The sequence below is a fragment of the Cyprinus carpio genome, chromosome A4 (genome assembly GCF_018340385.1).
Source record: "Cyprinus carpio isolate SPL01 chromosome A4, ASM1834038v1, whole genome shotgun sequence".
In the NCBI taxonomy this organism is placed as follows: domain Eukaryota; kingdom Metazoa; phylum Chordata; class Actinopteri; order Cypriniformes; family Cyprinidae; genus Cyprinus; species Cyprinus carpio.
The window spans coordinates 17648566-17674004 of record NC_056575.1 but is presented as its reverse complement, the minus strand read 5'-3'; the positions used below and the strand labels follow the sequence as shown (position 1 = coordinate 17674004).

General features: G+C 37.4%; 1 long non-coding RNA gene and 1 pseudogene across 1 annotated transcript; one reads left to right on the top strand and one right to left on the bottom strand.

Moving 5' to 3' along the window:
• Nucleotides 1–1599: 1599 nt before the first annotated feature.
• On the bottom strand, nucleotides 1600–12523 carry LOC109087268 (annotated as a pseudogene).
• An 8541-nt stretch (nucleotides 12524–21064) lies between these two features.
• LOC122139237 lies at nucleotides 21065–21981 on the top strand. Its single transcript, XR_006156117.1, has 3 exons — nucleotides 21065–21356; nucleotides 21572–21597; nucleotides 21730–21981. It is a non-coding gene; the product is annotated as an uncharacterized LOC122139237 (long non-coding RNA).
• Nucleotides 21982–25439: the final 3458 nt, after the last annotated feature.

Genomic DNA, 25439 nt, shown 5'->3' with positions numbered 1-25439 from the left:
TTCTTCCTCTATCAAGAATGTTTGTTCCCTTTCAAGGTAGCTTGCGCTGCGTCAGAAATTATAATGCTACAGGAACGCCTCTCAAAAGCGTAGTGTTTACATGTACACTAAAAAAACCAATCAGGTTGATGTGCGTGTTACTATGTTACCAACTTCAAATCAATTTATTGATTTTTAACATGCACACACTGCATTAATATACAATATAATATAATGCTGTTTGCACATACTATTCTCATACATTGCTTCTTTTCTTTGTTTTAAAGAGCAGACTTAGTATTTATCTATTTTGGTTCCTAACTGGAAGACAACGATTACATGAAGCATTGTACTGTGCTGCTTATATTTATCAAGAATTAATAACACCCTTCCCATGCCCAAAACAAGGCCTCTGTGGATGAGAACACGAAATCACACAGAGGCGTTCGATTTCCCACGCAGCATCTCGTTCCCTTTTCTACAAAAACTATATATCCGAACACAATTCAATCATAAACAAACACTTAAACACTACCACAAAATCACTCAAGTGTTGATCATCGAATTCCCCTTTAGAAATCTGCAGCAGATAAACGTGATGCAAGACTGGAATAAGGATTACCTGGGGGTTCAGTGCCTTGCTCAAGGACACTTCAGCCATGGGTATTGAGGGTGGAAGAGAGTGCTGTTCATTCACTCTCTCCCACCTACAACTCCTGCCAGCACCGAGACTCAAACCTGCGACCTTCTGGTTACAAGTCCAAATCTCTAACCAGAAAAAGAACAGCACAACATGCAAGTCTTATATACATACCACAGTAAATATTTGATACATTGTGAAGATATCGTTATCCACGCATTCAACTCATCAAGACTGGACTACTGTAATTCACTGTTTTTAGAGGTCACTGAATCTTGTTGGTCTCGCCTTCAGTTGGTCCAAAATACACCTGTTTTGGCTAGTTTGCACTGGCTCCCCATTGAGTACAGAATCCAGTTTAAGGTATTATTGTTTGTTTATGGGTCTGACAGCCTTGGCACCAAATTACTTATCTGATCTTCTCTTCCATTATCAGATTATCAGGCCTTTAAGGTCAAACACTCTGTTGCTGTCTGTACCTAAGACACATTTAAATCTTAAGGGGGATTGTGCATTTTCGGTGGCAGCACCTCAGTTGTGGAATAACTTTCATTTTTGCTTTAGACTGGCTACTTCTGTTTAGGTTTTTAAATCTTTACTTAAGACAGATCTCTTTAAAAAGGCTTATGGGCTGGAGTAACTGCTGTATTATAGGTTATATTTTGTGTGAATTAAGTGTTATGTACTACTTGGGGTTTCTTTTCTTTTTTTGCTATTAGCCTAATTCTATTTCTATGTGCAGCACTTTGGTCGGCTCTGTCGTAATTAAATGTACTATATAAGTAAATTAAACTGAAACTGATAACTGGACATAATATTTTAAATGTTTGTCTAAAGTTATCTTATGTTGGAATCCATTCTACTGAGAAATAGAACCATGTCCAATACTATTAGCTTGCTGTTGACATACTGTTCTAGCTAGCTAATGCTAGCTAGGTCAACAAAATATAACTTTAGGATGATGGCAGACAGACAAACTCTTACTGATGGATCGAAGCAGTTAAGTAGCTCAGGTAAGCAGCCAGGTTGATCACAACAAGACCAGACAGGAGTGAAGTGTGGAGCAACTGATTAAATAAAGAGTCCTTGATTAGAGCGGCAGGTGCAGGTAATCACAAATTTGGGCAACTGGGAACGAGTGGGTGAGTGGGCTGAGAAGTCTGGTGTTGATGGTGTGACTGACTCTGTAGCTGCGTTTACATGTACCCTACTAATCTGATCGTAATAGGACTAGAAGCACAATCAGAAAAAAAGTCATATGTAACCATATCAATCGGATTGAATTGACCAGATCTGACTAAAATTTTGATCGGATTGTAAGGGGTGGTTTATTCCTTTTGTTATCCGAGCGAGAGGACATGAAAACACTTGACTGGATTGAAAACCAAAACTGGAAAGTACTGCGTATGTGCAGTGATATAGAAATAGCGTAATGACGTATGACAAGCAGAAGGAGCTGTTCTTCCTGGTGAATAAAGTGTCATTAATGAGTGTTTAGTCATTATAAAACTCCCCTTTCACTCAGCGACTGTGAAGTGGAGCAGGACAACGTCCCACCAGTCCTTGGTTTTGGGTGCAGGAAGGGGCACTTTTACTGCTTTATAAATTAAGCAGCACTGCACAACAGTTCATGTGCTGGTCGTCACCCAATTAGGACCCGAAGTACATAAATATCACGTGTGCTTTTTAAAACAGTATGTGACAACAGCTGGAAACTCTGTAAATTCATGCAGTGTGTGCATGTCAAAAGATTAAATCCAATCAGAAGCTTATGACATATAAACGTGCATATCTACTAGAGCACTTTATTTAACTTTATTTAACGCTGGATGTTACCACCCTCAATGCCTACAGCAGGAGTGGCCAACGTCAATCCTGGAAAGCCACAAGCTGTGTCCCAATTCAAAGGCTGCATCCTTCGAAGGACTTGGACTTCAAAGACCACACCTTCGGAGGCCACAAATGTTGGACCGAATGTTGTACTATTAGTACTGACTCGTTTTTCATTTATTTCTGTGAATTGGAACATTTACAAAGGATTGTGGGGGACTGAAGGTCGCGAAGGATATATTCCACGCATTCTTCAAATTCAGCTAAATGGAGGAAGTGAAACGAAGGCTGCCTTCCAAGGATCCTTCCGATTCAGATGACCTTCAGCAACATTTGATGACATGGCAGCCGAGATATGCAATCTTCATAGGATGCAGCCTTACGTTTGAGAAGCACCCCATCTGTTGTACCCTTCATTCCCCAAGAAATGAAGGGTGCATTTGTAGGCTGCATTTGAAGAAGGACTTGGACTTCAAAGACCACACCTTCGGAGGCCACAAAAGTTGTACCAGTAGTACTGACTCGTTTTTCATTTATTTCTGTGAATTGGAACATGTACGAAGGATTGTGGGTGACTGAAGGTCGCAAAGGATACATTCCACGCATTCTTCAAATTCAGCTAAATGGAGGAAGTGAAACGAAGGCTGCCTTCCAAGGATCCTTCCGATTGAGATGGCCTTCAGCAACATTTGATGACGTGGCAGCCGAGATATGCAACCTTTGTAGGATGTAGCCTTATGTTTGAGAAGCACCCCATCTGTTGTACCCTTCATTCCCCAAGAAATGAAGGGTGCATTTGTAGGCTGCATTTGAAGAAGCCTTCGAATTGGGACAGCCTTTGTAACACCACGGTGACACAATCGCCTTTCAGAGGATCCAGCCTTTGAATTGAGAAGCAGCTACAGTCTCACAGAGTTCAGCTCCAACTCTAATCAAACACACCTAACCAAACTAATTAAGGGATACTAAAAAGCTACAGGCAGGTGAGTTTTTATGAAAGTTGGAGCAAAACTCTGCAGGACTGTGGCTCTCCAGAACCGATGTTGTCCACTGCTGGCCTACACCAACTTCACTGCACAAAACCCTGATTACATGGGAGGTGTGACCAATGCATGACGGCTATTCAACAAGAAGCTGGTGAAAGAACCTGTCATGCCACATATGAAGAGGTACTTTGAGGGTATGCCCCACCTTCAAACCCATATTGCAAAGGCAATAGGAAGATGTGGGACAAAAAAAATTAGACAAACTTGGGGGGGCACATGTCCTAAAAGATTGAAAACCTCTGGTCTAAACAACTGCTAACATAATTATTTTAACAAAATGTTGTTTTTATTCTTTTGTTTAATCAAACTTGCATAGATTGGTCATTTTTGACCTGTGTGTGAAAACTTGATGTAGTAACACAAAACCGTAAAAAAAAAAAAAAAAAAAAAAAAAAAAAAAAAATATATATATAATATATATATTTTTGACCTATATATTATATATATATATATATATATATATATATATGTATATATGTATATTTGTGGTCATTGAAAAAATATATTTTGAATATTCATGGATCATGGAATTCATAGATCAGGGAATCTTAAATGCCGAAATAAGTGGATTTCAAAAGATAAAACAAACAAACAAAGCCCAGCCAAGCATGAAATAACAGAGAAAATAAATATGGGTCATTTCATACCTATGTTGTGCATTAGAAGGGGTTTGCATAGATTGTGCATCAAAGGGTTAATTTATGTTTTCGTTTGATACTGATTCTATGTGAGACAGATACCTGAATGGCAATTGGCACAATTTGGTCCAATTCATTCTTGTACAGTAGGCAGATGGGTGCAGTCAAATGGCGCTCGCTGCTGGCTGCTGGCACTCCATTCAGTATTTCATAATCCACAATGTAGATGTTTCCTGCCTGCAAACGTGTACACAGGGGGATAATTTAGAACAAATGATTTGTAGGTTAAAATAACACTGATCTGCATCTTTTATAGAAACTAAAATATGCGAAGGCTGTCACAATACAAGTCTTGGATTTGATAACTGACCAGCTGTTGAAGTGATTTATGTCTTATTGTTTCTGACCTGTAATTCCTCTTGTAGTGTGCATCCTTTCTTCAGACAGCCCTTAACCATCTCAGGTGTGACTGGAAATTTGTCTGGAAGTTTCATGCACTTTCTGATCATGACAGGATTGCAGCCGTTCAAAAACTGATAGCCAAACATGTAATCCTTATTCCAGTCTTGCATCACGTTCTCTGTGCAGATTTCAAAGGGGAAACTTGAGTCAAATGTCAAAGGCTTTACAGGTATAAAAACTTTTTTAACAGATCAGTGGTTGGAGATGAGTCTCGGGAGCATGCCAAGGTTTGAGGGAATCATCAATTGAAATGGTTGTTCTTCTCGGATTACAGTATTAGGTGAATAAAAACCCGCTATTGTATGCTTAAAGATTAGGGTCTACTTAGTTTATTTATAGGTAAGGTGTGAAGTTTAATCTAAAGGGCTTTAATATAAATTTTTCTCTTTTCCACAGTTTTGACAGCTGTGAAGTAAGGATTTGATTTTAAAGAGTTTTGTATGGAATCGTTAATTGGTCCGCTTTCTTCTAATTTTCATGAGGAGGATGTGGACACTTTTTTCACATTATTCGAATGTGTTGCAGACAAAAAAAATGGCCCGAAGCTGAACGCTCTTTGATGTTACAATGTGGTATGACTGGTAAGGCGCAGAAAGCTTATTCTAATTTAAGCTGGGCTGATCAGAATTTTTATCAGAATTATAATAAAGTTAAAAGTGCAGTTCTTAAGGCATATGAATTGGTGCAGATGGCATATATTCATATAATGTTATGAGTTTCAGAATACGAAATGCACCAACCACATTCCAGCGGCAAATGAATTGTGTGGTAGCTGGCATTGAGGGGTGAGCCGGGTTTACTTGGACGATTTGGTAGTGTATAGTAATTCATGGGAGGAACACCTTGATGGAGTCTCAGCTCACAATGAATCTAGCGAAGTGTGAATTCGCTCGGGCCACAGTGACTTATTTAGGTAAGGTCGTTGGTCAAGGCATTTTCCATCCAGTGAATGCAAAAATTGAGGCGATCAATAAGTATCCTCCACCCTGTACAAAGCGGGAGTTGATGCACTTCTCTGCCAAAATGCTTTTGAAAATGTAATTTTTGCAGGAACTTTTCCGAAATGGTTGCCCCATTGACCAATTTGTGGAAAGTGTCTTGTTTGTTTGTTTGGAGTTCAATCTGCCAAAATGCTTTTGAAAATGTAAAAGCGCTGCTCACTAGTGCTCCAGTCCTTGCCACTCCTCAGTGGGATAGACCGTTTAAAATGCAGATAAATAGGCATGCCTAGGGAGGCAGCTCAGCCAGGGCGGCAAGAGAGAGAGAAGGCAAGAGAGCGAAAGGGAGAGAGAGAGAGAATTTTTTTTTTTTATTATTTGTTTGTTTTACATTAGGTTACAATTATCGCACTTATATCAACAGCATTTTTTCCCACTCCATTAGTATAAATTTAAATTAACTTTAATTTAGAATAAAAAATTCCCGCCCGCCCGGCTGCGCCCTGCCCCCCCCCACTTAGAGCGGCATCGATATGCGTGCAAAATACGTTAATGTATATTCAAATATGTAAAAACGAATAAAATTATCTGGTCATGAGTACAAAAGACGACGGCTTTTAAAAGAGCAAGCACTGGAGAAACAAAGAGGCTCCTTTTTTGAAATTCATCGCCTCTGGAAGTCAAGAGGGCAGCATAGTAAAAATCAGCAGCGACCATGCTAATGACAGCGAAGGTGTGGACGTTGGTAGTAAATGTCCTGGAGGAGGCAGAACTAGAGCTGAAGATCTTTGCCCGAACCTGACGGGACCCCCCGATGGGACCCGACGGGTTCGGTCGGGTTCGGGCTTAATTTATATCATCTTATGCGGGCTCGGGCCGGGCTCGGGCATGTGATGCGTTTCGATTAGCGCGAAAAAGATGCGAAAATGGATGCTGAGTAGGTGTAACAGAGGCTTGCCTCTGGCGATTATGTTTTGGTTGCACCAGCAACTAAAGCAAAGTCTGAGGTGTGGAAAAGTTTTGACCATGTTTATAATGAGAATAATGAGTGAATAATGACGCACCATCAGTGAGCGCATGAACGTGCTAAAGACCTCTACAGTGGATTCAATAATTTTCCTCCACAAAAACATGTAGGCTTAGCCTAATCTTTGTGAGTAAAGGTTTTTCAAATGATAACTAATTATTCATTGAGTCTTAAATGCATAATGTGGACAGAGTATTACACTAATATTGGCATTATTCTTTTATTAAATGTCAGCTGCTGGTGAAGCAAATCTGTCGGATCTTTATCTTAACTTCGTTATTGCCAAATACCCATCTTAATTTAAAATTTATCTTAACTTATTTTGTTAAAAAAGACTCGTTTTTATTGGTGCGTTGGTCTATTTCTATGCTAAATGAGCCTATGCCTATATTTAGAGTGCTGAGATTTTACGATGTTACAGAGGACTTATTTTATTTCTTTATTCCAACTTCCAAGTGGTCTAGTCTACGTTAGTTATGAATAAATTATGTTAAAACATGTATAATGTTTCATGTTTGACACAAGGAAAAAGAGCTGTGTGTGTGTGTGCGCACATTTGAATAATGTCGGGCTGTAAACGGGTTCGGGCTTTTAAAAAGCTCTTCAATCAAATGTACTTGTCGGGCTCGGGCCGAAACCTGTCGGGCTCGGGTCCTGTCGGGCCTAACTTTTATGGCCCGATTACAGCTCTAAGGCAGACAGCTTAGCATAACTAGCTCGTCTGATGAGGGACAGACGGAACAGCAGGGAGAAATTTTACCCTCAGAAGGTGAGGAAACATGTCACGATCCCGGCAAATGGCCAGCAGTAATAAATCCTGTACTTAAAGACACTTTGGTACAGGGAGGGACCACATCAAACCAAAGGAATTATTTTCCCAAAAGACAGTTGGAACAGGAGATTTTCAGAGGCTCATTACAGTCGCACATTAGCTAACGGGGGAGAAACTTTGACAGACCATGGCTGGTTTATTCGATTAGCAAGGACGCAACGTTTGCTTTTGTTGTAAACTTTTTTGTGAAAGCGAGAGCAAAGTCTGCTCTGGCTAAAGACGGTGTCTTAGTGTAATTTTATAGATAAATAAGATATTAATTTGTTTACATGCATCTTAAGGATACCTAATTGTGAGTGTGAGGTGGGGGTGGCACGATCGTGCTCTGCCTAGAGCGGCATTTGAGCTTGCGCCGGCCCTGGATACTAGTGAGATAGGGGCGGGAGCTGTCCTTTTAGAGGATGATTAGGAGGGAGTTGAACATTTAGAATGCTTCTTTTCTAGGAAATTTTAGTTTTATCAAAAATTTATTTTTATTGTTATCTATGCTGCTGCGTTCAACACCATAGATCACGGCATACTCATAGATTGATTACAAAACTATACAAGTATTCAAGGGCAGGTTTTTAGATGGTTTAGATCCTACCTGTCCGATCGCTACCACTTTGTTTATTTAAATGGGGAGTCATCTCATTTATCACCAGTAAAATATGGAGTGCCACAAGGATCTGTCCTAGGTCCTCTGCTATTTTCACAATACATGTTGCCACTTGGTAATATTATTAGAAAATATGGGATTAGTTTCCACTGTTATGCTGATGATACTCAACTATATATCTTAACGAGACCAGATGAAACTCTAAATTATCTAAGCTAACAGAGTGTGTTAAAAATGTAAAAGATTGGATGACCAATAATTTTCTCCTATTAAATTCGGATAATAGATATTACTTATTGGACCAAAAAACATTACAACGTATCTCGTAGATTACAATTTGCAACTAGACGGATGTACTGTTACACCCTCTACAGTCAAAAACCCGGGTGTTATATTAGACAGCAACTTGTCTTTTGAAAACCATATTTCCCATGTTACAAAAACTGTATATTAATGCAGTGTCCACATGTTAAAAATCAATTCTAATTTGAAGCTTGTGGCATATAAATGCACACATCAAAATGATCACTTTATTTTGCGTTCATTTAAACACATTCAGATTCATGGCACTTAAGGTCCCCATGTAAATGTAGCCATTGTTTGGTTCAGTTGTGCTTTATAGCTTACTGGTCATGACCTCTATAACATTCTGTAAAGCCATTGGACTGATTTCACACTTGCTTCACTACTCAGTCATGAGTCTTTCAAGAAGCATTGCTGTAGCATCATAACTTCTGACACAGTGCGAGTTTCCTTGAAAGGGAACAAACATTCTTGATAGAGGAAGAAATCATCCAAACCTAGTAGAGTGTTCTTGATATTGTAATGCACCAATATCTCTTTAAAATCTGCAATGTCTTTCCAGGACTCAAAGAAACCATCAACTTTGTCAATAACTAAATCCTCAATCCTGAAACAGAATGCATATAGTATAATTAGAAACATAAACATTATTTGCCTTGTTACAAATCAACAAGGTCTGTGGCCATGACTCAGTTCCCCAAACTTACGCTTTCAGGAAATTCCTTTTAAAATCTGAATCTTTTTCTTCATCGAACTGAACATCTTTAGGAAGTTCACCCATTTTGGCATCTATGCTCTAAGGGAAGCCCGGGCTCCACTCCTTCCATCTTTAACAAGAAAAATTACAACATTTACTTGTACAGTTACACCAAGAATTACATTTACAGGTGAAGTGTTTTTATTTTTTCCTTACAATCAACTTAATGTGTACAGCCACTTATACGTTAGATATTTGTCAGTTGCCTTCCTTTTTTCACAAAATATGTAAATTGCAAAGAATCAAACAATCAATAAATATTTTTGGAATGGCTCTAAAAAGTGTCAGCATTGCCAGAAAGCCATTTTCTTGCTTTTCTAGAGTGATTAGTCACATGGCATTTACAGCTCAAGTAATGAGTGCCTGAGAAGTTGAATGGAAATCCTCCTTTTCTGTATGAACTGTAACTGTTTTATCAAACCTGAATATTTTCTGTCTAGATTCCAGTTCGTTTTTTCTTTGCTTGTTGGTGTCATCCTGAGGCAATCGAGCTAAATGAACACACAAAGAAATTCATAGCACATATATTACACATATGAAATACAGCATTTAAGACATGATTCAATAACTGAATTTTAAAATCAATTAATAGTAAAAATTCTTCATTAAAAACTGGATAATGAACAAAGTGAGGTACAAACCAGTGCCTTCCCGGATGATCACTTCCTTTTCGTCTACTAACCAGCAATAACAGGGGAACTCAAAGCATTTTCCAGAGGGTGTTTTCACTTTGATATGCTTACAAAACCATGGAAAATTTATGAGATGTTTCTTCTTTTCAAGTTTCACCTGGACAATGTCTCCAAGGTCCTTCTTCACAAGGATCTTGAAAGAGATCTCCTTTAATGACAGCTTTCATTAGACATTCATGTTGTATGTGAAGAACAAACAAACAACAAAATCCCTCTACAGGCTTTAGTGAAGAGGAATTAATCCTAATTGTGCCACCTTACTTATCTGCACTATCAGGATACCCAGGTTTTATCATTTTATCTGACCACTGAGAGCAGTGATGACGGGCCCAAGCATGACAGTGCCATCACCTCCTGGTGGCTCAAGAAAAACAATGCACAATGAGCGCATGTATTTAAGAGGGTAAATAAAAGCCTGTTGTAAATGACATAATTCCTGCTGCCTGTTGGTGGCACTATGACCATGACTCAAAACAGCCACATCCATATGATCCAAACATACAACACCAATTTGATCTAAATCAGACAAATAATGCATATAGAAGACACAAGACACTACCCATTTCCCTTTTTTGTGATTAATTTATTCCTTCACGATGGCAACAGCTTTCATTTATCAAAAGTCCTTTGGCAATTTAGCATCTTCATCTTGTCTTGCAACAACAGATATAATTTCACAGGAGCCTTTAAAAGTTCAGTCTTTTGACCAATAGGTGGGGCTGTGACCAAATTAATGTGGTGTGGTCAGTTTGGTGTCAATATGTCAAAGTGTTGCAGAGATACAGCATCAGATCTATTTTGGCATCAGACCATGAAATTCTTTGATGTTTTAAAAGATAACAGTTTGGTCTATCAACACAACATTCATAACTTTATGCCATGGCCTGAATCAATTTTTGTGAAAATCTGACAAGTGAACTACGAGGAATTTAAAAAAAAAAAAGCATGTTTTTTAAGAAAACTCAAAATGGCAGATAGCACGTTTAGATGACTATGGTATAATTGGTATTATTGTTCTTGGCATGACCCAAGGAATCTATCAAGACTAGTCTAATGACAATAGGCAAGTGATCAAAAGCTATTAACCTTTTTTGAAAAGTCATAAACCAGAAAACTTATTTTTTCTCTTTGTGTGAGCACTAGATGTCCCTGTTCCAAAAGTATGCAGGTACCCTCAATGGCTATGACACAAACTAATTTTGGTCTGAACCGAGCGGCAACCTCCCGCTCTCTCTCGTGAAGCCAACAAGGAAGTGACTAAAACTGTAATTCATCGAATGGCCACTTGAGGCTGGCTGCAAAAGGGAGTCAGTCCCATAGACTCCCCATGTTAAAATGCCCAACTTTACAGCAGGAAAAAACATGTTTACAGCCTGGTGCAAAAAATGATTTTGGTATATATAGCTAATTTTGCCCTTCATGACAACTGTGAGGGGGGTGAATTTTTTTATAACTCATCCGTTTAAATTATATTAAGCCTTAAAGTTTTGCATAATTAAAGGCGTGGCTACGTGAGTGACAGGTGGATTGCCGCTGCTGAGAATGCCCAATGTTTAAGCACATGAACGATGATAAGAATAATAAAAGCTTAATAAATCTATTTATTGGGAAACACAATATTCAAAAGCAGAAATGGGCGAATACTAAACCCAATAAATACCTAACTTTAATTCTCTGACAATATAATGTTTGTTATTTATCAGGAGACAAGCACTGAAGCTCCGTTAAAAACACTAACAATAATGAGATGCTACATTGTTCTTCCGCTCTTGAGTCCATGACAGGTCATAGAAACACTTGCAGGAAAGTTATGAAATTTGTCAGACATAGAGGGCAGTCTCAGCATTATTCTTAGAAAGCAGCTAAAAATAGCTTGAAGAGAATGACACCGGAAGCCAGAAACTTTAAATTTACAAATGACCGTGCCTGTTCTTACAGGAAAAATTAGGTGGATTATAATTCTGAATTATGATGTTTTTTGATGTCAAAATCTGGATAACATTATAAATGGAACTCAGAGAACAGTACAAAATAAAAAAGGCAGTTCATGACCCCTTTGTGTTTTATGTTATATATATATATATATGCACACACACACCGTGTATGTAATTTTGCTCTTCTTTTCCCAAATCACCAGCCACTTACTTTCATGTCTTTTGGGTGAAGAAGTGAATGAATTTACGTGTTGCAAATTCAGCAACTCCTTATTAGATATCTCCAAACAACAAGTTTTTAAATTCAAATGCAACTGTCAGGAGCGTGGCACATTTTGTTTTGTAATTACAAGTGTTAAAGTGTCAGGGCAAGAAATCAACAGGAAAAAAATGGTTCTGAATAGTTGCCTTTGATTATTTTCTGTTCTCTTACATATGGGTGCACAAACAAAACACAAGAAGACAAGACAAAACCATGAAACAGTTTCTTTACCCTTTATATATACATATATATATATATATATAAAATCATAATATATATATATATATAAAATCATAACAAGAAATAATAACAACTAAAAAAAAAAAAATATATATATATATATATATATATATAATCATAACAAGAAATAGTAACTGTTAAAATAAAAATAATGAAGCCTTTAAAGTTCTTACCATTTCAAATGGAGAAATAAAGGATTGATTCACGAAGGTTTTTTTGCTGCTCTGATTTTTTGAGTTCAGCAGTGTCAGATAAATGCTGTTCGTTGTCTCAGCACAAACCTGTCTACCAGTAGATACAGAAACCTTGTAGATCAACATTGTGTCTGCATGGAAGAATGTACAATCTCTGGATCCTCAGTTTTATTCCTGAGCAAATTTATATGAAGCTCACTTCTGGCTGTCCTATCATTTGCTCCGCCTTCTACCTTGACATACAAGAAAAACAAACAAGGTTAATATAGTTTAGAATTTTTAAATGAGTTTTATTCTAATATCGTTTTCAAATTTGCTTTAAAATTCAGTTTAGTTAGTTGTTAGTTTTAGTTTAGTTTTTATCACATTTTTATTTAGTTTTTATATAGTTTAGTTTCAGTTTTAATTAAAGTTTAGCAGAATTAACAGATTACTTCCAGAACGCAAGCCAAAGAAAGACTTGGGTATAATTTAGCATTAGTGAGGCAAACCTCTAGCTACACAAAATTAACACATACTAAGACTGATTAAATGGTAAAAGTATTCAAATATACGCCAAAATGAAGCAGTCAAGCATTTTTACTAAATAAATCTACAGAAGTTGTGCTTAATGTGTGGCTGCACGATAAAGCGCATGCAATATTTAATGCGCATCTTGTCAGTGAAGCCGGTGTGTAATCAGCAATAAATCTCCATCACGTGCGTGCTTTCACATGGAGCAGCATTTACTACACAGAGTCGTTGTTCACTGACTAGCTGCGCAATTTTTCCACAGCTTGCCAGTTTAATGCTTAATGTCATATCTAAAGTCATATCTAATGATGTGTATTGAGATATTTAATATGACAATAAATGTGGCCTAATTTGGTTATGATGGCTAGATGGTTTAACCATAATCATGATATTGTAACGTGTGTCATGTCTTGCTCACTTTTACGTGAACAACCGTGCATAAATCATAACTGGGTCTAATGCAATTCAATAATAACGGCAATCACATTTAACAGTAAATGCTCATATTTGAATATGTTCTTTTCATTTATGAAAAATTATAAGCATGTGTATGATGTGATTTAGCCTATGCACATTTGTGCGAAAGCATAGCAGAGTGATCACAAGATGCAAGGCTAAAGTTTTGTATTATTTACAGAAAGGATACACGTTTTCATCTTTTTTCTGTTATCACTTTGCGCTGCGTGTCTTTTTTTTTCTTCAAAGCACCAACTAATTTTGGTTTGATTGCTTGTGTTACATGAAAAAATAAATAATTTTGCTTACCTGATGTAATAGATTTAATGCGGGTGTGGTTCGGGTCGTGACTCACAGTCTTTATGTGAAACGGTTCTGGTCTGGTACAGAATTAATTTAGTGCTGCTGTTGGATAATGGGTTGAGTGTTCTGTTAAGTACTGCTGGTGTATGTTTACCAAACAGGACACGTGCAGGACTCTGCTTTAAAATGCTTTGCATCTCTCCGTCAGATAACCCCATGTGCGTGATGCGCCATTTACAGGTATTTCCCTAAAATGCCACACAGCTCGTATATTTTTCCTCCAAAGGGTGAGAACGTAATGATTACGAAAACTATTATTTATTTTTGAAAATTATTATTTTATTTCAATTAGTTTTTCAATAACTGTTGTTAGTTTCATTTGGTTTTAGTTTTTTGATTATTTTGTCATTTTTATTTCAGCTTATGAAATTGTTATTTCATCAGTCGTTTTCGTCTTAGTTTTAGTTTTTGTTTACGAAAATAACCTTGGTGGTCAGTTCTACCTAGACTTACAGGAAAACCACAACATTGTGCAACACTGTACAGCCCCTCATGGACGGCTGATGCTTTTACTTTCATTTTGTGTTTGTTTATTTGATTATTAAAATGTAATGTTTAAATGTTCGCCAGTTCCCGCCTCCTTCTTCCCCAAACTACGAACTTTGTTACATTGGTGCTGAAACCCAGGAATGAAGAAGAAAGAACCTGCCACCGTCATGCAGGTTCCAGGTACTCCATTTGCAGAGGTCATACATTAGCTTGCGAGGCTTCACCAGGAACACCATCAGGCACTGTTGGACATGCAGGCAGTGAGTAGTCAGCCCCCCATACATCACTGCTGCCACAAAAGGGGAAGTCGCTCAGGCGGCTGGAGGTTCCCCAGCACCACAGCCCCAAGGAGAGGAGGAAGTGGAAACAGATTATGACAATGAACCAGATTCGATTTACAAAGAGGTGAAAAAAATGGTAAATGAGGCCATGACCCCTGAACCTAGAGTACCTCTCAGTCAACCTATTATACGACTGCAATTTATATCCTGATGTTTAGACGCTGATACAAGGGGAATACCACAGTGTATCCGTCTACATTTAGTGGCTTCTGTCACATTTAAATTTAGTGGTATTCCAGTCCTAACAATATATACGTTCCCCATTCAGTTTACAATCTGCCAAGGCAGTCAATAAGTTTTGATGCACTGGACGGTGGGGGGGTGGGGAGGTGAAATTGTTTGAGTTTTTGATGGTGTTGTATGGAATGAAAGCTATGTTTCCATCACCCTGTTTTAATGCAATAAATTTTAAGTATTGCATGAGAAACGAGTGATGGAAACTACAAATTTCGAATAAAAATCCCTTAATTTGCTAAAAAAGTTTTTACACTCGCTTGAGGTGGTTTTTGACTTGTGTGAAAAAGGGTTAATCCATTTAATGGGAGATGGAAATGCATCTTGCAAATAAATTTCTCCAAGCGCATTGAAAAAGTCATGTGACTTTGCACTATGGGACAGCAAAACCTGGCTAACCAGTGGACCGATCTCATTCCACAGCATCTAAAATGTTGTTATGGTCATTCTGAAATGCCCGAGCAAAGTCTGTCATCAAATCAGAATCAGAATCAGAAAGAGATTTATTGCCAAGTATGCTTGGGCATACAAGGAATTTGTTTTAGTGACAAGCTTCCAGTACACAGAGACAACAACAACACACAGACAAAAATATTGCTAAATAAATCGAAAAATAAATAAATTGTATGAACAGTTGTGCTATAGATGATAATGGAATAGAATAGAGTAAGATGCAGGGATATACTAGGATGGAGGGGTAACAAATAAATATAAGGATATTGCACATTTTTATTGCATAAGTGTGGAACATTTAACTGTTCATGACTCATGAGGTAGATATCCTGGGGGAAGAAACTGTTCTTGTGCCTGACTGTGCTGGTATTTGCCGCTCTGAAATGCCGGCCAGATGGCAAAAGTTCAAAGATGGGTAACTTGGATGAAAAGGGGATCCAGAGTGATTTTCTGAGCCCTTTTCCTCACTCTGGATGTATACAGTTCTTGAAGGGTGGGCACTTCAGAACCAATAATCCTTACATCAACCAAACCAGACAACTGTAGTCTTCTGATGTCTGATTTTGTAGCTGAACCAAACCAGATAGTTATTGAAGTACACAGGACAGACTCAATGACGGCTGAGTAGAACTGTTTCAGCAGCTCCTCTGGCAGGTTAAACTTCCTCAGCTGGCAAAGAAAGTACAACCTTTGTTGGGCCTTTTTAACAATGGAGTCAATGTGATTGTCCCACTCGAGGTCCTGAGACCTGAAGTATTTCTGTTTAATTGTCTTGCATGACTGCGTTCCCAAAGAGCAGCATCCACCTTCTAAAATGACCACATTCATTGTGTTTCATCTGCTCACTCTGAGGAGCAAGTAATTTATTATTTATGAAAATCATTTGTTATTTATTTATTTATTTAAGCTATATTCAGTAGCTTCTCCTACTTCTCCTACTCAGCCAGCAGCCATATCTCCCTGCAGCCCCAAGACTGGTTGCCCAATGAAGCTAAGCAGGGCTGAGCCTGGTCAGTACCTGGATGGGAGACCTCCTTGGAAAACTAGGTTGCTGCTGGAAGAGGTGTTAGTGAGGCCAGCAGGGTCCCCCTGTGGTCTGTGTGGGTCCTAATGCCCCAGTGTAGTGACGGCGACACTATACTGACAAAAAGCACCGTCTTTCGGATGAGACGTTAAACTGAGGTCCTGACTCTCTGTGGTCATTAAAAAAATCTCAGGATGTCTTTCGAAAAAGAGTAGGGGTGTAACCCCAGCATCCTGGCCAAATTCGCCCATTGGCCTCTGACCATCATGGCCTCCTAACCATCCCCATATCTAGTGATTGGCTAGTGTGGTGGGCGTTCTGGCGCAATATGGCTGCCGTCGCATCATCCAGGTGGATGCTGCACACTGGTGGTGGATGAGGAGATTCCCCCTTCTATGTAAAGCGCATTGAGTGCCCAGAAAAGCGCTATATGAATGTAAGGAATTATTAGTGATATTTAGTGCCAGTTTATCAGGAAGTGACAATTTTGTTCTCGTTGGATGGAAACGGTGCTTGTTTGCAAATGTTTTATGCGATATTTACATTTTCCCCACAAGTTAAATTAGCAACTTTGGATGGAAACCTGGCTAAGGCAAATAAATCATTTCATCACAACAGCTGTACTTAACATGTATCAAGTGGGCCCACAGGGCAGAATATGCCCAATAAAATAATGGCAATGGATGAATTCTGGTCAGTACCAAGGTTTTTATTGTGGAAGAAATAAAACAATGCCACATTTGCGCAGCACATTACATGAGATGGCAAAGCAAGAAGCTTGCTCTGTCCACCTTCCACACCTAACTTTCTATTTTACCATTTCGGCATGTCAGGATGGACTTCATAGGACTGATTTCCCCCAGGCAATCCATGTCATGAACACTTGACAATAACTGTGGAACACACAACACTATTTATACACACATACACTTATTTATCTAACACACATACTTAGTCTACACTACAAATTTGCACATAATATACCTGCACATACAAAACTGTCTACTGTAATATCCCTGCACATACAATTGTCAATTTGTATATTGTTATTAAAGTTGGAGTACTGCAGCTATTTGAACATCTAAGCTGTAATAATAATAATAGCGGTGTACGTGCAAGCATCAAATTCATAAACAACAAAGATGCAGTAAGAGATTAATTGTGCAGTGTAGTCAGATTTTTTACAAGATTAAACTAACCTTTTTAGTAGCCTAATATTGAGAGTTCTTTACTCGCTTTATGTACACAGTTTATCCCATGTTGTTTTTATAATTATTTTATTTTACAAGAGACCTTGCGAAGTCTTGATTTACTACTAATGCGTAAAATAGAAAAAAATGCATAAACGCATCTCGGACTGTTTTGTCTGTGTAGCCTATAAGAACAGGCCTATGACGTGCAATAACGGTTTTAATATATTCTATTCAATAACATTGTTAACTGTTTTTATTTATAACATCTGCTGCTTTGCTTCTGTGAAAATGAATAGAGACATTAGCCTTAAACTTTGTTTTTGTCACATCAGTTATATTTGTATAAAACACACTATATATTTTTCTGTCAGTACATTAATGGCACATGTGAGCAGCATTAGTAAACTGTGTAAATATAAAGAAATGCCAAATCACATGCAGGTATTTAGATGCACATTATGCACACAGGAGTTCTGACATTCAGCTGCGCACAATTTGTAGACAATTTGCGATTTATAAATGTCACATCTTGAAGAGAGACGTACGCATGTGTTTATGTGTGCACGTTTGTTTTCTCTGAATCGCACTTGCGCACTTTTGAGAAATGATCTTAAAACAAATTTAAGACAGTTTATACACAACATTTTATAAATGTGACCCTGGACCATTTCAAGTGAACAAGTCTCAATCAAGTGTAAATTTTTCAAAGTTAAGATTTATATATAATCTGAAAGCTGAATAAATAATCTTTCCATTGATGTATGGTTTGTTAGGAGGACAGTATTTGTCTGAGATACAACTATTTGAAAATCTGGAACCTGAGGGTAAAAAATAACTAAATATTGAGAAAATCACCTTTAAAGTTGTCCAAATAAAGTTCTAAGCAATGCATATTACTAATCAAAAATGAAGTTTTGATATATTTACAGTAGGAAATTTACAAAATATCTTCATGGAACACAATCTTTACTTAATATCCTAATGATTTTTGCCATAAAAAAAAATCAATAATTTTGACCCATACAATGTATTTTTGCCTATTGCTACAAATATACTCCAGCGATTTAAGACTGATTTTGTGGTCCAGGGTCACAAATGAGGCCCCTGGTGATAATAGGTCCCAGTTTGTAAAACAAGGAGAAACATTGTTGAGAACTAATTTGAAATTTATTGTATATATCATCCACAAAGTGGATAAAGAGTGAGAATAAATATGCATGTCAGAAAATGGGAATGACATGTATTTAAGAAGCCCTGCTCATTGTATTGATGGCAATGAAAATATAAAAGCCCGAAAAGAGCCAGGACAGCCCTACACTCACATGAACTTCTCACAGGTCACATCAAAAGGACAGCTGGCCAGATAAGCAGATGAGTTATTACATGTTGTTGACTAACAAAAACACTTAAGGTCTCCATTCACAGGTGACGGCAGCTCTATCAATACCAGGGAATTCTTCACTCCACCATTAAGGACCAGCAAATGTGCTGTTGTGATCTTCGTGAAGGAATTTGATCAGCATAATGGATGGAGATCAGAACATCTGAGTCCAAGCCTCAACTTAAATTACACCAACCAGCCACACTGCTGTAAGGAGTGAAATTATTTCCTTATAAAATGAATTCTTTGTGAAGCCAGACTTTCAGGAACTCTCGCAATGCAGATGCACCAAAACAATGGGCTTTGATCTCCTCGTGGAGCCAAACAAACAGAAAGGAAGATCTGGAAGAAAGACCATTTGTTCTTTGGTACCTTCACCCATCCTTCCCCCCAGGGCACATGGTCCAGGCAACTAAAAGTTGTTATGCTCACATAAAACATTTACTATATCTTCAGGATTCATGCTTGTAAACTTTTCATGTTTGGAGTCATTTTAAAGGTCTTTTTGCGATTGGTCCCAATTTCAAAGTAGTCACTTGTATTATGAGAAAGATTGAAAACTTTTGTAGAATTGTGTTCTGCTGAGGAGGGGGTTGCCTTTAGGGGTCTTTGAGAATGTTTATCTCCAGCCAGGTGTGACCCTGATGTGATCACGGGAACCAAAAAAAACGAACCCAAAAGGTCTTTTTATGTTTTTACGGCTGATTTGAAGATTTTTTTGTTGTCTGGTCTGAGTATTTAAGGGAAGTGACAAAACACTACTGCGCGATTCTGTAGCCAGAAAGCCCGTAGTGTGGAGTGTACTGTATTTCATATGCTCCATACTATGTATCTTCCTGAAGTCAGGTATACTATTATGTAATTGTGTTAAACACATTGTGCCTACAGAGCACACTGTATAGTTGTTTTGTGCTACTACATGTGCACATTAGCTAGTTAAGTTTATTCTCTAAAACACACCTGAGTGCTTTGCTATGCATTTTAGACCATGTGTCTTAAATTAGGAGAACTGTTACATGTGTTAAATTTGTGTGCCTCCTGCATGGATCACTTGGCCGTTCCCAATATGGCTACAGTGTCTTTGTGCAGAAGCAAAGTTGCAACACAACTACAATGTGATTTACAATTACACTATCCTTTCTAAATTGGCTTCTAATTATTTTCGTTATGTAATTGGCATGATACAATTTTTACCTGACTGATAATAAATTGTTATATTTGATTTATTCTGCATTATTCTTAATTCATTATTACTAGTAGATTAAAGCGAAGGTATTACCTCAAATCTGTGTTCAGGATTGTTCATACGAAAGGTTTAAATAGATGGAGCATGGGGCACATCAATTGAGTCCATTTCGATTTCTGACTATCACTGTCTTAAATAAGTTGCAGTTTTCGTAAATATATAAAAAACTATGCTTTTTTGTACGAGTAAGCAGGGCGCGACCGACTTAAAGGTAGATATTTACCCTTCATCCAATGTTTAAGATCAGACTGACGAGTTTGTGTTCGGGAAGAGCATTCAATCGGCCGAAATGTTACTTCTAAAGCGATATCGGGTCTGCAGTGAACGAATAATTGAAAGTATGGGATTTTCAGAATACTCAAATATCTAAATTAATAAACAATCGATATCTGTGATCAGCTTTTGATAGAAATATTGCCTAAATTTAATGATCACGTGAAAATGGAGTCAGATTAAACATGGAGCTAGACTAAAATTCTAACTAAATCCTGATAAATTCAGAAGCGCAATTAAAAGTACGAATACGCATTAAACCTTTGACCAGGCCGCTGGATTCCACTTTTTGGGCTGGCGGGTGGATCCTTACAACACCTGGTCACAATGGTCATCAGCAAGTGTATTCTACAGTGGAAAAAGAGGCTTTAGCCCTGGTCTTAGCCATTCAACATTTTGAAGTCTATTTAAGTTCAATCTGTGGTCCTATCGTTGTTTACACTGACCACAATCCACTAACTTTCTTGGATCGAATGCATGGCAAGAATCAAAGAATCATGAGGTGGAGCCTTATTTTACAGCCTTTCCACCTACAGATTAAACACATTCGCAGCAAAGACAACCTAATTGCTGATGCTCTTTTGCGGCTGTAAGAGATCTCCATAGTGTTGAGTATATCTTTCTCTTCTCTCTCCTTGGTTTAATTTTTTTCACCAGAAGAATATCAATATATAGTATTAACAATAATGTGATAAATAGCCCAGGAGTCTGGGAGTGAAATGAAGTGGGATTTATGAGATGAATATTACAATTTATTGTAAACAAAAATGTTATATTTAAATGGTGGTTTTTGTATGTTTTTCTTGTATATCTTTGTCGGTTCTTTTGATAACCTCCTCTTGGAGTGGGAGGTGTGACGACCCTGAGTCTTCTCCAGATCCTATTGGACGGAGTGTGGCAGTTCCTAATTGATCTTCTCTGTTAATTGTAAATTATTAACATATATAAAAGAGTTACCTGTTGACTAAGACAGGCACTCTGTGGGATGGTTTCTCTGGAGTGGCTCTGGTTTCAACATGTAAGATCTTATTGATTTTGCTAACCTTTGTTCCCCTTTGCATTTCTTATATCATGTAGTTAAAGTTTTGTTGTGATATTTATTTTTTCTTGGTTTTCTTTATTACCCCTAGACTTGTGTATATTGTTATCACTGATTGCTGTTGTATTAGTTTAATACAATAAAAGTATTTGCATTAATATCCTTTGTTGTTTGATCCCTCTTTTATGTTGCAGATTTAAAACGAGCTGGTCGTAACGGGGTGATGATTTTTTTTTGTCCAAAAATACTCTGTTGTGTGGTGTCCTTACAATTATTTAACTGCTTCCGATAAAGCGTCTCTAACGTCAAATTGTAAATATCAAACATGTTTGATATTTTGTTCTTTTAATAGGGCAGCCTCTGACGTGATACCTGCGATAGCCAATGAGAGTGAGCAAGCATCACCTACCAGATGTTGCGTGCTTCTATAGCTGTCAGCCACAAATATGTCACAAAAGCAGAGTACTGATAAGGATATATATTCTTTTTTTATTCATATTCTTTTTTTTATACCTAGTTTTTTTTTTTTTTTTTATTAAATAGAAACAAAATGCATGCCAGGAGAGCCAGCTGACAATATCAATTGTTCTTTATTTGTTTTCCTTCTCTAGGGGGAAGTCGTGGCCAAGTGGTTAGAGAGTTTGACTCCTAACCCTAAGGTTGTGGGTTCGAGTCTCGGGCCGGTAATACCACGACTGAGGTGTCCTTGAGCAAGGGCACACTGAACCCCCAACTGCTCTCCGGGTTCCACAGCATAAATGATACCCAGGTGTGTGTTCACGGTGTGTGTGTGTGTTCACTGCTGTGTGTGCGCTTTGGATGGGTTAAATGCAGAGCACCAATTCTGAGTATGGGTCACCATACTTGGCTGTATGTCACGTCACTTTCACTTAAGTCACATTTGAGTCTCTGTGAAATCGTTCCTACAGTCAACAAGTGTGTGGTCTCACGGTCTGGTCGAACCGTCTAGTGTGCGCATTCAGGGGATTATAAGGCTAAAAACTGGTTGAAACTGTAATCATGTCTGTGGTATCCCATGGTTTTAAAATCTGTTATGATTTGAAAATCATCTAGTGTGTGGCCACCCTAAACCTGTTTATCTTTTTATGTAACTAAATGTGTTATTGTTTCCTTAGACGGAGGTGCAAAAAAGGAAGTAAAGAAAATTTTGGACGTGAGCACTGAATGCAGCACCAGTGACACTGATGAGGGGTCCCTGATTTATTACTCCTCTTCAGAGTCACCTGATAGCGACATTCCTTAGAAGAGGAAAGGCGACATAAAAAGAAGATAGAGTGCTATCAGGTCAAAATCTGCCAAGCACAGCTCACGTGGTAAGCACATATCCTGTTTTTGGATCTTCTATTTCTGTTGACGTGTACTTACTCAGTATAACATACCAAGTGTCGGTTATTGGTCTGCTTGACTAAAAATGCTACTGGTTATCATCCCATAAAAACAGAATGTCTGTTGACCTCTAGTGTTGATGCATTTATTGAGTGTAAATAGAAGGCAGTGGCTTTGGAAGCAAAACTGTTTCTTTCTTATTGTTATATTCATTATATCTTATTTCGGACACTTATACATTTTAAAAAAATGTCTGAGAAATGCAAACTTTTTTTTTTTATGCGAAAATAATTGTAAAAAATGCTAGCCGTTCAAGAGTTGTTCCTGATGCCTCTAGTGTTACAAGCACCAATAACAATATTTGATGTTTGCGTGGTCTGTGCATTTGAATATTTGATACAATACAAGTCTCACAAAGAAAAGTGGATCATTAACTTAATAAGCTTTGATCTTTCTACAGCAACAACCCCAGACGATGTACTGAAGCAGTACACTAAAGTTTTTCGTGCTTTCAACAAAGAAAGGAGCATCAGTAAGGCATGCATCAAAGTTGGGGTTGACCGAAATACACACGCATTAACAGCTGTTGTGACTGAAATACAGCTTGTTGATCCAGTGTTTTACCGAAGCATCCCAAAGTTCAGAGCCAAGGAGGAGAAACTCTTTGACTTTGCAAAGCGGTGCCTGCAGTCACTGACAGCAGACGTCAGATCTGCCATAGAATATGCCAAAAAAGAGCGTAAACTACTACCAACATGTAAGTTGAGATAGAAAGACACAAAACCTCCAAACTGCTTATTTCATTATGTTTAGATGTTGGTTTAAGGTAAGTTTTGTAATTCACGTCAGTTCACGTTGGATGTAATTCACATTGAGTTCCCAATTTTGGTTGATGATTAGCTTTTTTTTCTTATTTGATAATGTATAATGTATTTCATTTCCAACAATGTCAGTATGATAAAAGCATATTTAGATTCACAGTAGCAGAGTTTTTCTATTTTATTTTTTTATTTTTATTTTAGGCAGTCTAAAGGACCTTATGCTGTTTTAGTGGTAACCCACCTGCAGGTGTACTTTCTTCTATACTTCTATACTACAGGTATACTTCTAAAGTTTTACTTAGAATATGTTACACTGTTGAGTGTAATGTTTTAATAAACATGGTTTAGCTTTACTGCATTGTTTTCTCTTTTATTGCAGTCCTCTATACTTTACTTACTGAGAAACAGTCAAGGTTTAATACTTGGACATTTAATTAACATGACATTTCACAACGTAAGGGGGATCTTCCTATGAACTTATCATGTAAGGACACTGATGGCACACAACAATGACCCTAACAATTACACTTTATATTAAGTGGTCAGTTCCTGCAGTGTTGCCATGTAAGTATACTGTTATTAAAGTGTTGCAGAGAGGTTTGTTTTACATATTACACAGTAAATTGTGACCATTTTACACTTTATATTGAGTGGACAGTTCCTGAGGAGTTACCATGTAAGTACATTGGTTTCACAAGGTGAAACTTTCTAATTCAGTGTTAGCACTGCCAGTCTAATTCTAATTCAATTCACACAAATATATGGTATGTACATAGGAATCATCATGATTTCCAAGAATTTTCAGTCTATTCCAAACTGGTAGCAGCAGTATTGAAGAATCCGTGTGGAAGTGTAAAAACTTGTGCGAGTACATGTTGTTACAAAATGTAGTTACATAATTCTTGTAACACATAATTCTTGTTGTTTTCTGAAGTGAAAAAAGTGCTTTTACCATTGTCCTGTTACACATTTGTACTTACACATTCTATTTAGTGGGTTGTTACATGTGTGTAGTTACACCAGTATTAGAGCTGAAGATACTACAAATCAAAAATTAAATACACTACATTTACATTATAACAACACTAAAAGAGTGTTGGACTTGCAATCAAAGGGTTGCAAGTTCAAGGTTCGGGCCGGCAGGAATTTTTCTATTTCAAACTTTCACATAGCACCTTTAGCTTATAATAACATTAAAAATTAAAATGTAGTTTTTGATTTTCAAAGATTTATTATAAAATTGTATTATTATTTTTTTTACCAAAATGCAATAAATCCATGATACTTTTTTTTCTCAAAATGCAACAATTCCATTTAATCAATATGAAAGTTATTTTTCATATTGAAACTGATGAAAATACACAACATAGTAAGTTGATCCACATATGACAGCCTCTGAACTTGGTCAATACTAATTATATTATATCATAATCAATACTTATATACAGGCACTGGAATAAAATACATCCATTTGTCATCGCTTCCGAAATGAATTCAACGGATCATCTTGTTAATGCTATAAATTACAGCAATAAAAGAAAATTTAATCATGAACAAGAACATGAACAACAATATCACATTAGACCACAGAAATTCCAAAATGACATTTCCCTTACATTCAACTTCCAAAAGTGCATTCATCTTTGCCATGTTACATTAATTTAGTTGACTAGTGTGATGTGCTGTATTAACAAAAACATAAATGGCATTAATAAAAACACTTACACTGACAAGCTACGCAATATCACATTTATAATCGAATGTGATACATCTAATGAACGCGATATAGCGCAGCTTGTCAGTGATCCACGTCTCTGTATAAAATGTCACTCCATCACAACAACTTTAACCCTAATATTCCTGATATATGCTACAAATGTTATCAAGAGAAGGG